Here is a 12,446-nt window from a genome sequence, read left to right on the forward strand (position 1 = left end):
GCCAGCTTGTTGTGTATTCCTTTTGTTTTGGTTTGAAGGTGTTAGGGGTGGGGGCTATAAGGTGTTCTGGTCTCTGGGAAGGGAAGAATAACAGTCAGGGCAGATTTCCCTCTTTGTCCACTTGAGTGGTCCCAAGGTGTCCTGGTGGGTCACTGAGATTCTAAGAGAATTAGTGCCTGAGGCTGGGTTTGGGGTTTGACCCCTGTACCTCAGGCTGGTGCTTTTACCACTTGAGCCACAGCTCCCACATCTGATATCCTGGTGGTAAATTGGAGACAAGTCTCAAGGACTTTCCTGTCTGGTCTGGCTTTGAATCAAGATCCTCAGATCTCTACTTTTTGAGTAGTTAGGATTACAGGCGCGAGTCACCTGCTTATGTGTATGTCTTTGTGAAGGGGCCAACTCATCATCATCATCATCATCATCATCATCATCATCCTCGCCAGTCCTGGGCTTGAACTCTTGGCCTAGGTGCTGTCCTTGAGCTTTTGCGCTCAAGGATAGTGCTCTACCACTTGAGCTACGGCTTTTGTTGTTGTTTTGGTAGTTTTTAGTGGAGATAAGTCTCATGGACTTTCCTGCCTGGGTTGGCTATGAACCATGATCCTCAGATCTCAGCCTCCTGAGTACTTAGGATTACAGGTGTGAGCCACTAGCACCTGATACGGATTCAACCCTTAACAATGAGAAATGCTCTGCTGATCCACTTCAGTGATTCTCCCTGGAACCACCCCACTGACTCAAGACCTCATACATGCCCTCTCACAGTGGGGGGGGGGAGGGCTGAAGCACTTCCACAGCTGGGTGCCACTTTCCTTAGCTGTAAGTAGACTGGAATTTTCTTTCTTTCTTTCTTTTTTTTTTGGGGGGGGGTCTGGTCATGGGGCCTGAACTCTGGGCCTGGGCGCTGTCCCTCAGCTCTTCAGCTCAAGGCTAGCGCTCTACCACGTGAGCCACAGCGCTACTTCCGGCTTTTTTCTTTTTGCTTATTTGGTGTTGAGGAATCGAACCCAGGGCCTCAGGCATGCAAGGCAAGCGCTCTACCACTGAGCCACTTTCCCAGCCCCTAGACTGGAATTTTCTGGAGGATGCTAGATACCTATGTGCACTTGCAATATGGGACCTTCAGGAGGTGGCTGCTGCCAGGTATTTCCAGAAGGACTTCCATGAGCCAAGGCTGAGTTACACAGACTTTTTATGCTTTCTTATTTTTGGTACTTTGAACTCAGGGCCTCCCACTACTTTAGTTTGCTTGCTTGGCTGGCACTCTACCACTTGAGCTATGTCTCCAGCCTGTCTTTTTGCTGGTTATTTTGGAGATGGACTCTCAAACTTTTCTGCCCTGGCTAGGTTCAAGCATCAATTGATTCTCTGGATCTCAGCTTCTGAGTAGGTACTTAACAGGCATGAGCTACAGATGTGAGGCTTAGACTGATGGTATTATTGTCCAAACTCCTATGTATGTCCTAGGACTAGTATGTGATGGAGGTATGACCTCAGATATGGACATGAGGGAGAATTACTTGAGTTACATGGAAATTAAGCCCACTTGCTCCGACCCTGTAGACTTGTCTTCACTAGAAGCTGCCTAGCAAAACCCTCAGAAATTTGAACTAACATGGTGTGAAAAGGAAGAGAAGGAAAGATAGAGAGGAAGAGGAAACAGAGGAGGAGGAGGAGGAGGAAGAGGAGGAGGAGGAGGAGGAAGAGGAGGAGGAGGAGGAGGAAGAGGAGGAGGAGGAGGAGGAGGAGGAGCAGCAGCAGCAGCAGCAGCAGGTGGAGAGAAAGGGAGGTGGAGAAGGAAGAGAAGAATGAGGAAAAGAGGGAGGAAAGAAGGAGGAGGAAGAAAGGATGAAAAGGGGGAAAGGAAAGAAAGCAGAGAATGATGGTTTAGCATCCTTGACTCAACAGAGAAGTTGACACGAAAGTAGATTAGAAAAAGTCTGACCAGCAACGTGGTGGTGGTGGTGGGGGGACCTAGCAAGTTCTAGCTGATGAGGGAACGAAAATAAGAGACCCCCAGGGGCAGGGGCAGGCTCCTGGCTGACCTCAAGCTTGCCTCTTCTAGGAGTAGAGGTAAAAGGGCAACAACCAGGTCCCACACCCCACTCCAAAGCCGGAGGGAGAAATGGGTTTGCCAAGAGGATTTCTATGGCCACCACACTCCATCTGGGATACCTTTCCCAGATTCCTAGAAAAACAGCCTGCTATAGGCTCCTTCTTGGGGGTCAGGCAGGTCACAAGATGTAACGTAGTGGGGTCCAGGCTTGGAGCATCGGTGACCGAGAGGAGAAAGAAAATTTGAAAACGGGACAGACAGAAGCGAACAAAAAAGTTCCAAGTCCAAAGACCAGTTCCTGGAGACCTTGGCCAGAAGAGCAGGACTACGAATCCCGGCGTGCCCAGCGGGATTTCAAGTACGGACTACGCTTCCCAGCGGGTACCGCGGTAGGCTGGCGGAGGCGGGGCGGGCCGTGGGGGCGGAGTCGGCCACGGGGCTGGTGCTGCCCTCTGCCGGGCGCGGCGGGAAGTGGGCGCTGAGTGACAGCCGGAGCCCGGGTGCCGGGCGCGGGGCTCGGTGACAGCGGAGGCGGCTGCTACGGGCGGGACGCAGAGAGCCGCGTCGACGCGGACGGCGGCGGGAAGTGCAGACGAGGGCGGGCCTCCCCGGTGGCGCGTAGCCCGAGGAGCCCGGGAGCGGGCGGCGAGCGCAGCTCGCGGGTCGGGCACCCCAACTTGAGACAAGTTGCCGGAACCTCCCGACGCCGGCGGCGGACAGCTTGACCTTCAGGGCGGAGGTGAGCCGAGCCGGGGGGGGGGCAGGGACGAGCGGGAAGCCCGGGACCCCCCCCGGCGCCCCCCCCCCGCGCTTCCGTCCCCTGGGTCCCGGGACAGGTGGGGGGGGGGAGTGCGGGCCGGCGAGGGCGGGGGCGAGCGCGTCCAGCCGCGGGCGCGCGGCGCGTGGCCGGGCGGAGCGGCGCTGCCGGCGGGGCCCGGAGCCCCGCGCCCCTCCCGCGGCCCGGGCCGGGGGCGGCTTCGCGGCGACCTTATGTAACCGGGCGGGAGGGGCCGGGCGCGCTCGGGCCTGGCCGGTCCGGGAGTCGGGGGGACGGGCGGCGGCGGCGGGGGGGGGCGGTGGTGAACTTGAAAAGTTTGTGGGGCGCCTGGGCCCGGCGTGGCGGGGCCGGGGGTCGGAGGCCGGGGAGGTGTGCGGGGTCCGGCCGCGATGGTCGGGGGAGTGGGAGGGCCGGGCGGCGCCCCGCCCCGGGGGCCGGGCTGCTGGGGGGGCGCCCTCCCTCCGCCCTCCCTTCCTGTCCCCCCTCCCTCCCTCCCGGCCTCTGGAAGCCGCCGCCCCTGCGCCGACCACGGTCCCCCTCCGGGATTCTCTCCCCCCCCTTCCTTGCGTGACTCCACGACCCCAGGAGACCCCGAACTGCGATCGTACCCTGCGCTCGGAGTCCACTCGCCCCGAGCCCCGTCCCCGCCCCGTGCGGGTGTCGAACCCTGGAAAACACGCGCCGCGTCCCCCGAGTGCGAGGCCGTCCAGCCCCGACCCCGGGCCGGCGCGCCCCTCTCCCCCCACCCCTTCTGGGTACCCGGATCGGCGGCTCGGCGCCTCCGCGGAGGGACCCAGCCGACGCCACCCGCGTGCCCGCCCCTCGACCCTTCCCGGAGCGGGGCCTGGCTTCACGCACGGCCGCCCCGAGCGGCTCCGGGCTGCGCGAGCAGGTTCTCGCCGCAGCCGCCCGGGCGCCCGGCCCCGCGCCGCGGGAGGAAGGAGGGAGGGAGGGCGCGAGGGCGCCCGGGCGGGGCTCGTCGGCGCCCGCGCAGGCTGGGCCCCGGCCCCCTGCGCCCGGCCCGGCCGCGACGCCCTTCCCAGCCCGCCGCCGTGCGGCCCAGCGGTCCCCGCGGGGAGCGCCGCTTCTTTCACCTCCCGGCCCCGGGGTGGGTGGGGGGGATGCCGGGGCGAGCAGGGGAGGGGACCGGGCCTCGGGGACGTGGCCTCAGGCCCCCCGCACCCGCCCTGGCCCAGATTCCGCTGGCCCGGACTTGGCACCCTCCCGGGCCGTGGGGGCTGAGTGAGGCCGGGCTCCGGTTTCCTCTGGGGCGGCCAGGTGCCGATGCTGTCAGATCGCAGCGGAGGCCGGGCCCCGGGCTCCCCCCGGGCGCCCAGGCCCCGGCGCGGGACCCGCGGGCCGGCCCAGGACCGGCAGTGGAAGGGGATGGCTGTCTGGGTAGCCTGAGATGGTGTTTTCTTTCCGCCTGCCTCCGTTTCCCCAGCCTGGAGGGAAATGGCAACTCCTTCCCTCGCGTCTGGCCTCCTGGGAGGAGGGTGGTGGTGGACCGGGGTGGGAGGAAGGCCTGTGGTAGCCCAGTGCTATTTTGTCCCCCGTTCAGATTTGAGGGGTGCAGAGCCAGCACGGTTGGTTCCTGGTCCCATGGAACTAGGCACAGGGAATGGCCAGATTGAACCCCAGAGGAGCCCGCTGGGCCTGGAGGCTTTAGAGTCAGAGGTGGGTCAGGGGTGGGGGGGGGCAGGAGCTGTCTCAGCCACGAGTGGGGTGCCACGCCCACGGCAGCGAGGCCCTCTCTGCTGGTCTCCCTGCTGGGAAGTAGGTGGGAGGGGACCCCCCCCCACCTCGGGTCTGGCTGCCCTTTGAGGGTCTGGTCTCTGGCCCTGCGCCCTCCAGGGCTCTGTTTATGGCCATAATTGCTGGGCGCTGGGGGTTTATGGAGTTACTTAGCACCTGCCCCCACAGGGAGGGGCCTCTACCCCGCTGGCGCTGCTGTTCCTTTTCAAAGTCAACTGGGTTTCTGCAGGCTGCAGGGGTTTCCCCGACCGCAGCTGGCACGAAAGCCAGGTTGTTGGGCCTTTGTCCTGGGGATGGAGGACAGACAGCACTTGGGGCCCGGCTTGGGGCTGCCCTGGAGATGACCGTGGAAATGGGGTTGGCTCCCTGGGAGCGGGGGAGGGCAGGGAGAGAGTTCAGGTTGTCAGAGCTGCCACCAGTGTCCCAGTCCCAGGCTGCAGGGAGCCTGGGAGCCTGGCCTGGGACAGGAGGGACCTGAGACCCACACCTCCACCTCAGGGCCTGGTGAGGAGGGAGGGCAGAGCAGGGCCCCGTGTCTGGTGAGTACTGCCTTCCTAATGGTCTGTGTGGGGCTTCTGTTCAGTGTGGTTTGTTTGGGTGGTTATAGGAATGTAGGACCCTCTGTGTAGATGCTTGCCTGTGAGCCACAACACATTCTATTAACAGTATCATGCCCAGTAAACAGGCCCTGGCTGCCTACATGTATTGTGTTAACTCTTCCACGTACAAATTATTGTTTTCAGTACACAGACCCAGAGAAGCCAAGTGCATTTCTGAAAATCACACAGCCTGTAAGTGGCAGGACTGGTGTTTTCACCCAGGTCCAACCAACTCCAAAGTCCAGGTTCTTAATCCCCAAAGAATCCACTTCATGATTTCCCAGGAATTCTCTTTTAAAAGGTGGGAGGTAGGGGTGGGAAGGGCACCTTTCTTTTCCTCCGGTGGGGTTTCCTGTCCTGGGACCACACCTGTCTCCTGCTCTCCCCCAGCTGCTGACCTTGGTGGACAAAGGGCCCTTGGGGAGATGGAGTCCTACCTGGCTAGAGGTAGAAAACGCTTGTGGAAGCCCTTTCCGGGCCTCTTGGGGGGAGAATGGGGAATTCCTTACCTGCTGTCATCTGAGCCGTGGACTTAACCCGTGGGACAGGGATGCCCTCCGTGAGCCTGTGCTTCACCGGATGTGGAGGAAGGGCTGCGGGACCCCACGCTGCCTCTGACCCGCCGTGCAGCAGGGCCACGTCCTGCTTGGCCTTGGGTCCCTAGAGGCCCAGGTCACCTGTGGGGTCTCCTCCAGAGCAAACTCTCCACCGTTCCCTGCCCAAGGTGCCAGGAGGGGCACCAGGCTTCAGGAAGGGAAGATGTGGGCAGCTGGAGTCCACAGAATGGAGGCTGAGCTAGAGACCTGGCCTGAGGAGGCAGTGGGCAGTTTCTTGGGACATACTCACAGCCTCTGTACCAAGCCCTGGGCCAGGCGTAACTCAGTCAGGTTGAAGGTTGATGCTGTGGGACCAGCTCTGCCACTTACCACTGTGTAACCCTGCGCGAGCTGCCGAGCTCCCATGTGCCTCAGTTTCCACACTTTAAAAGTTTGGCGTAGAGGCAGGTATAATAGCTTACGCCTGTAATCCTAGCCACTTGGAGGTGGAGATGGGGGTGGGTGGGTCATGATTCTAGGTCAGCCCAGGCAAAAAGTTCACCAGATAGCCCATCTTGACCAATAAGCTAGGCACAGCGCAGGCACCGAGCGATCTATCTAACCATGTGGGAAGCACAAACAGGAACATCGTGGTCCAGGCCAGGCCCAAGGGAGACTCTATTTGAAAAATCACAAAAGTAGAAAGGGTTGGAAGTATGGCTCAAGTGGTAGAGCACCTGCCTTGCAAGTACAAGGCCCTGAGTGGTAAAGACTTACCTCAGCCGGGCGCTGGTGGCTCACGCCTGTAATCCTAGCTACTCAGGAGGCTGAGATCTGAGGATCGCGGTTCAAAGCCAGCCCGGGCAGGAGAGACCCTGAGACTCCTATCTCCAATAAACCACCAGAAAATCGGAAGTGGCGCTGTAGCTCAAGTGGTAGAGCGCTCGCCTTGAGCTGAAGAGCTGAGGGACAGCGCCCAGGCCCAGAGTTCAAGCCCCACGACCGACAAAAAAAAAAAAAAAAAAAAAAAAAAGACTTACCTCAGAGTGAAGGCCACGTTCATTGATGCGCAACACACTGGGAGTAACACATTGTTAACTTTTTTTTTTGTATTTTTGTTTTTTGTTTTTTTGTCGATGGTGGGGCTTGAACTCTGGGCCTGGGCGCTGTCCCTCAGTTCTTCAGCTCAAGGGCTAGCACTCTACCACTTGAGCCACAGTGCCACTTCCGGTTTTCTGAGTGGTTTATGGGAGATAAGAGTCTCTCCGACTTTCCTTCCTGGGCTGGCTTTTGAACCGAGATCCTCAGAGCTCGGCCTCCTGAGTAGGATTACAGGCGTGAGCCACCGGCGCCTGGCTACATCTTTAACTCTTGTAACTCATTTTCTCCTCTCTCCTTTGAGAGTGAGGAATCAGGCGGGCGCAGAGAGCTCTCAGAGAGCACTGGAGACTGTGGTTGGAACAGGCCTCCCCGCCCCACCCTTAGCTGTGATGTCACTGAGGGCGGAAATAAAATCCCAGTGATAAAGGAGGGTCTGAGACTTATCTCTGCCCACAGGAAATGATTTACTGTGGGTGAGATCAGAGGGCAGCTGAGAGGCCGAAGCCACAGGCAGGTCATCTCCACGCTTTCTGTCCTCTTTCTTCTTTTTTTCCCCCTCTATACTGAGCTGTCCCAGCCCCTGCCCTGGGACTTCAGTGTGAGTCTAAGGAGGAGGAAAAGGAGGCCTGCCATGGCCATTCCTTGCCCAGCTCTCTAAGGGACAAGGCAAGCCACCTCATTGGTTCCTAGACATACTGTGGAGGTCCCAAAGCAGGATGTGATGATCTGAAGAACAACCTAGGAATTCCAGAAGATGCGCTGTCTAGAAACTCGCTGGCCACAGCCCTGCTCTGGGCCTCCTCTGTAAGGCCTCTCCCTTCCAGCTGCCAGGTCCCTGGGCTGGGATGCTTCCCGCCCCCAGCTGTCTGGAAGACAGCCTTGAATACACAGGCTGCATAGTAAGACTTCGTGGAATCGATCCATGTAGGCAAACTAAGTCCCTATCATGTGCCCAGGAAGGCAGGTATTTGATTACTATCTGAATCATACTTCAAATCATATTTATGAGGACATTAAAAAAACGCTTTCCCCACAGTGTCTGCTCTAGAGGCGCTTCTTCAGCTAATACCCAGGACCTCACACCACTGCACAGGGTCCTGAGCACGGCCCCTCCTCAGTAGACATCCAGGCCCAGCCTCTCTGGCGTGGGGCTCAGTCTGTAGCCACCTCCCCATGGAGGGGCTGCCCATGGGTCTGTGGGGCAGGGGTCCTGCTTGTTTGCTAAGGGAAGTCACAACCTGTCTTCTGGTTTGGGGACAGACAGCACCTGCTCAGCCCCTTGGAGGGTCCAGGGAGGTGGGAAGTAGAATGGAGCTCTTAGCAGGGACTCATGAGAGAGAGAGAGAGAGAGAGAGAGAGAGAGAGAGAGAGAGAGAGAGAGAGAGAGAGAGAGAGAGAGAGCGCAGAAGTGCCCATTGCTCTGAAGAGTACGCCTTCTGTTCACCTCTTGCCAGCCTGGAGAGCTTGACTAGTGTGGTGTGCCCCTCCGGCCATCTAGACCCAGAAAGGAGGACTGCATTGTTCCTTGGGGGCTCTCAGCCACTGCAGCTGGCTCATGAGCCTTTCTTCCTGTACAGATCTACCTTCTAGAACTTCAAGAGGCTTCTGAGGGTAAAGGGAAGCCCCCTAGCCGTCCACATGTTGCTGGAAGCCCCAGAGTCATGGGGCGGAGGCGGGGAGGGGGATATGTGGAACTGCCTGCTGCTGAACCCCAAGACTTGGGCCTGGAGCCTGGGCGGTGGACCAGTGCCCCTCCAGCACTTTGCTCCAGCTCCGCCTCCCCCTCCACTAGTTCCACAGCACCTGCTTCTCCTGCTCTGTCCTGCCTCCCTCCTTCCTTTCCTCCATCACTCCTCCCTGTCTCCTTCCGCCCTCCTGCCCAGCCTCGCTTGCTTGCTTTTGTGTCAGTACTAGGGCTTGAACTCAGGAGCTGGGTGCTGTCCTTTGGCTTTTCCCACTCAAGGATGGCGTGCTACCACTTGAACTACAGCTCCACTTCTGACTTTTTGCTAGCTAATGAGATAGGAGTGTCACAATCTTCCCTTCTCTGGCTGGCTTTGAACCATAATCCTCAGATCTCAGCCTCATAAGTAACTAGGATTACAGGTGTGAGCCACCAGCACCTGGCTCATCCTTATTTATCCGCCCTGTTCCTCCATTTGGCATGTTTAAAGGGAGGGTGGCCAAGTGTTTTGCCCAGAGTGAACCTCCATCAAGATGGGAACTTTTTTTTTCCCTTTCTTTGCCAAAGGCCAGTTGGATATTTATAACATTATTCATGGGCCATACAGAATTATCCATATGGGCAGACAGGCTGCGGGGAGCTGATGAGAAGCCGTCTGTCCTGCCCTGTCCCAAGTGCTTTCCAGGGACGTTGTAGACCTTCCTGCCTGTGTTCCAGCTCCTGCTGGGGGGTCCAGAGGAAGGCCCAAGGGAGGGTGAGACGCGGTGCCCATGGAGGCAGACCCCTGCCCAGGGCCAGGAAAGGCGGTGTGGGGGCTGGGACATCTGGGCGGGGTGGAGAGGCAGGAGGCTGCTGTGGCTGAGGGTGGCCAGCAGCGTGGCCCGCTCTGAGAAGCTTCCATAGACCCGGACCTCATTGTACACACCAGTGAACTCCAGCCCTGCAGCTAATTATACCTCACTACTCTCCCCTTTTTCGCCTAATTATAGTGTTTTTCAAGCCAGGTATGGGAAGAAAATGTTAGAATTTCTGTTCTATTTACCTACATGTCATTCTTCCTTCTCTATTGTAAAAGATAGCACGGTTACTGAAAAGAGCATATGTGTACACAGTGTAAACGTGAGCCCCCATTTTGAGAACAAGACAGCCTGAACCCCAAATCAGCCCTGTGCCCCCTCAGAGGTCCAGCTGTGCCTGCATCCTGTAGCAGGAGGGCTTGTCTTCGCCTCACCTTGAGTGTAATACAATCGAATGGTAGCGGATGTGTCCACGCCGGTGGTGTGCGTTTCCCACTCAGTTGTGCATTGAGACTCACCTGTGTGCATGTGTGTGTCTGTGCCGATACATGCAGTCTTACTGCTGCATGGATGCTGTCCTGCTCTGCCGATTAGCGATAGTTGGATGGCTTTTCCTTCTTTCTTTTTTTGTGCCTTTCCTTGGGCTTGAACTCAGGTCCTAGGCACCGTCCCTTGGTTTTTGTGTTCCAGGCCAGGGCTCTACCACTTGAGCCACTGCTCCACTTAGGGCTTTTTGGTGATTAATTGGTGATAAGAGTCTCACAGACTTTTCCTGATGGAGTTGACTTTGAACTGTGGTCCTCAGCTCTCAGCCTTCTGAGTAGCTAGGATTACAGGTGTGAGCCACCGGCGCCCGGCTTCTTTTATGACTGGTAGGGTGATAACGTTGCAAGAAGCTCCTTGCATGACATCCTGGTGCATTAATACATAGATTTCTCCAGTGTGACTACTCATTTGTGTACGTATGCTCAGCTTTCTTGCTCTTGGCTGGCGCTCTGCCACCTGAGCCATGCCTCTAGTCCAGCATTCTGCTGGGTATTTGGAGATGGAGTCTTAAAACCTTTTCTGCCCAGGCTGGCTTTGAACTGAGGATGCTCCACATTCAGGTGGAGGATACCTGCATCTGGCTCCAGTCTTTTTTTTTTTTTTTTGCCAATCCTGGGGCTTGAACTCAGGGCCTGGGCACTGTCCCTGAGCTGCTTTTGCAAGGCCAGCACTCTACCACTTGAGCCACAGCACCACTTCTGGCTTTTTTCTGTGTATGTGGTGCTGAGGAATCGAACCCAGGACTTCATGTATACAAGGCAAGTACTCTACCACTAAGCCACATTTCCAGCCCTCAGTCAATGTTTTAAGTGGTTGTACCAATCTGCTCCTCCCTGGTGCCTTGTTATGAGTTCCTGTTGTCCCCGATCCTGTCAGTCCTAGGTGTTGTTAGACTGATTTCTGCCATGTTGTTGTGTGTGTAGCAGTGTCTAACCATGGGTGTAATTTACATTGCCATTTTCTTTTGGCGGTGCTGGGATTTGAACCTAGCAACTTCACAGTTGCTAGGCAGAGGCTCTATCGCTTGAGTCACCCTCCAGCACTTTTAGCTCTGGTTACTTCTGAGATAGAGTCTTGCTTCTTTCCTGGACTGCAGTCCCCATCAGTGCTTTCTACGTAGTTGGGCCCAGCACCCAGCTATCGATTGAGATGAGCTCTCAAGAACTTTATGCCCCAGCAGGCATTGAACCCTGATTCTTCAGCTCAGCTCTTGAGTAGCTAGGATTACAGACACGAGCCACAGGTTCCTGGCTTATCTTTTTGGGGGTCTGTTTTTGTATGTGTTCACTAATATGCATCATTTGGGCATACATTGGTGTGTGCCATTGGCTCTCTCTGCATCTATTGAAAATAGTTGAAAGAAAATGGCCAGCTCTACCATTTGAGCCACAGCTCTACTCCTGGATTTTTGTGGTTAATTGAAGATAAGAGTCTCATGGAGCCGGGCGCTGGTGGCTCACGCCTGTAATCCTAGCTACTCAGGAGGCTGAGATCTGAGGATCACGGTTCAAAGCCAGCCCGGGCAGGAGAGACCGTGAGACTCCTATCTCCAATAAAACCACCAGAAAACCGGAAGTGGCGCTGTAGCTCAAGTGGTAGAGCGCTCGCCTTGAGCTGAAGAGCTAAGGGACAACGCCCAGGCCCAGAGTTCAAGCCCCACGACCGACAAAAAAAAAAAAAAAAGAGTCTCATGGACTTTCCTGCCCAGGCTGGCTTTGAACTGTGATCCTCAGATCTCAGCCTTTGAGTAGCTAGGATGACAGGCATGCGCCACGGGCACTGGCAATAGCCAGGCTTTCGTGTCATTATTCCCCCAACCACACAATGTAACTACTGCTCACACAGCGCCAACCTTGCCATAGGGAACCTGGAGGTAATTTAAAGCCTATGGTTTTATGCAAAGTCTATGCCATTTTATATAAGAGAGTCCCACGTCTGCAGATTTTAGTCCCCACGGAGGGTCCTGCAGCCAGTCCCCCAGGAACACCAGGGGATGGCTTGCCTAAGCAATTTTTGCAGGAGAGAGGCATGAATTAGGAGTGCTCAAAACTTTTTTACTGATGGGCATCTATGATCAAAAGAATCAAAAGACCACTAGGTGCTGTAAAGGGGCTGCCGTGTTGTTAGGGCGTAGAAGGGGGCCACTGGGACAGTGCCTGCCCTGGGAGCAGTCTGTTCCCAAAGGCATGGAGCTCCTCGAAGGCCCCCCCCCCCCCCCCGCCCTAGCCTCAGCACATGGGTGAGGAGGAGAGGTGTGACCAGGGCAGGGACCTTCTGCACTTAAGGCTGGAACTGCGGCTGTTAGTAGAGCGCTGGCCTCCAGCCGCCAGGGGCCTGGCTTTTTGCTGCCGCTGGAGCAGCTGCTCTCACCTGGGAGTGAAGTGCCACCCCAGGGGACATTTGGCATCTCCTGATGGCATTGGCTAGGGAAGCTGCTGGTGTCATAAAGCGCACAGACTCTCCCTAGGCCCCGGTGACAGGGTGGAAAACGGACCTAGGGCAAGAAACAGGACAAAGATCTCCCTGAGGCTTTGAGCCTCAGTCTCCTCCTCCGTGAAATGGGGGTAACGGGATTGCTGCCTCTCCCCTTC

General features: G+C 57.1%; 1 protein-coding gene across 2 annotated transcripts in view; it reads left to right on the top strand.

Annotated features, from left to right (window-relative positions):
- Positions 1 to 2,545: 2,545 nt before the first annotated feature.
- Positions 2,546 to 12,446, top strand: part of Tfeb (transcription factor EB) — a 45,002-nt gene continuing 35,101 nt past the window's right edge. The window contains exon 1 of one of the 2 annotated variants that reach the window (XM_070023781.1): positions 2,546 to 2,798. The gene's annotated coding sequence lies outside the window, so the exon portion shown is untranslated. Of the gene's footprint in view, positions 2,799 to 5,064; positions 5,132 to 12,446 lie in introns of those variants that run through there. The other variant, XM_070023783.1, reaches the window with a different exon arrangement.

The sequence above is a fragment of the Dipodomys merriami genome, unplaced genomic scaffold (assembly GCF_024711535.1).
Source record: "Dipodomys merriami isolate MVZ:Mamm:240054 unplaced genomic scaffold, mDipMer1.0.p SCAF_16, whole genome shotgun sequence".
Classification (NCBI taxonomy): Eukaryota; Metazoa; Chordata; class Mammalia; order Rodentia; family Heteromyidae; genus Dipodomys; species Dipodomys merriami.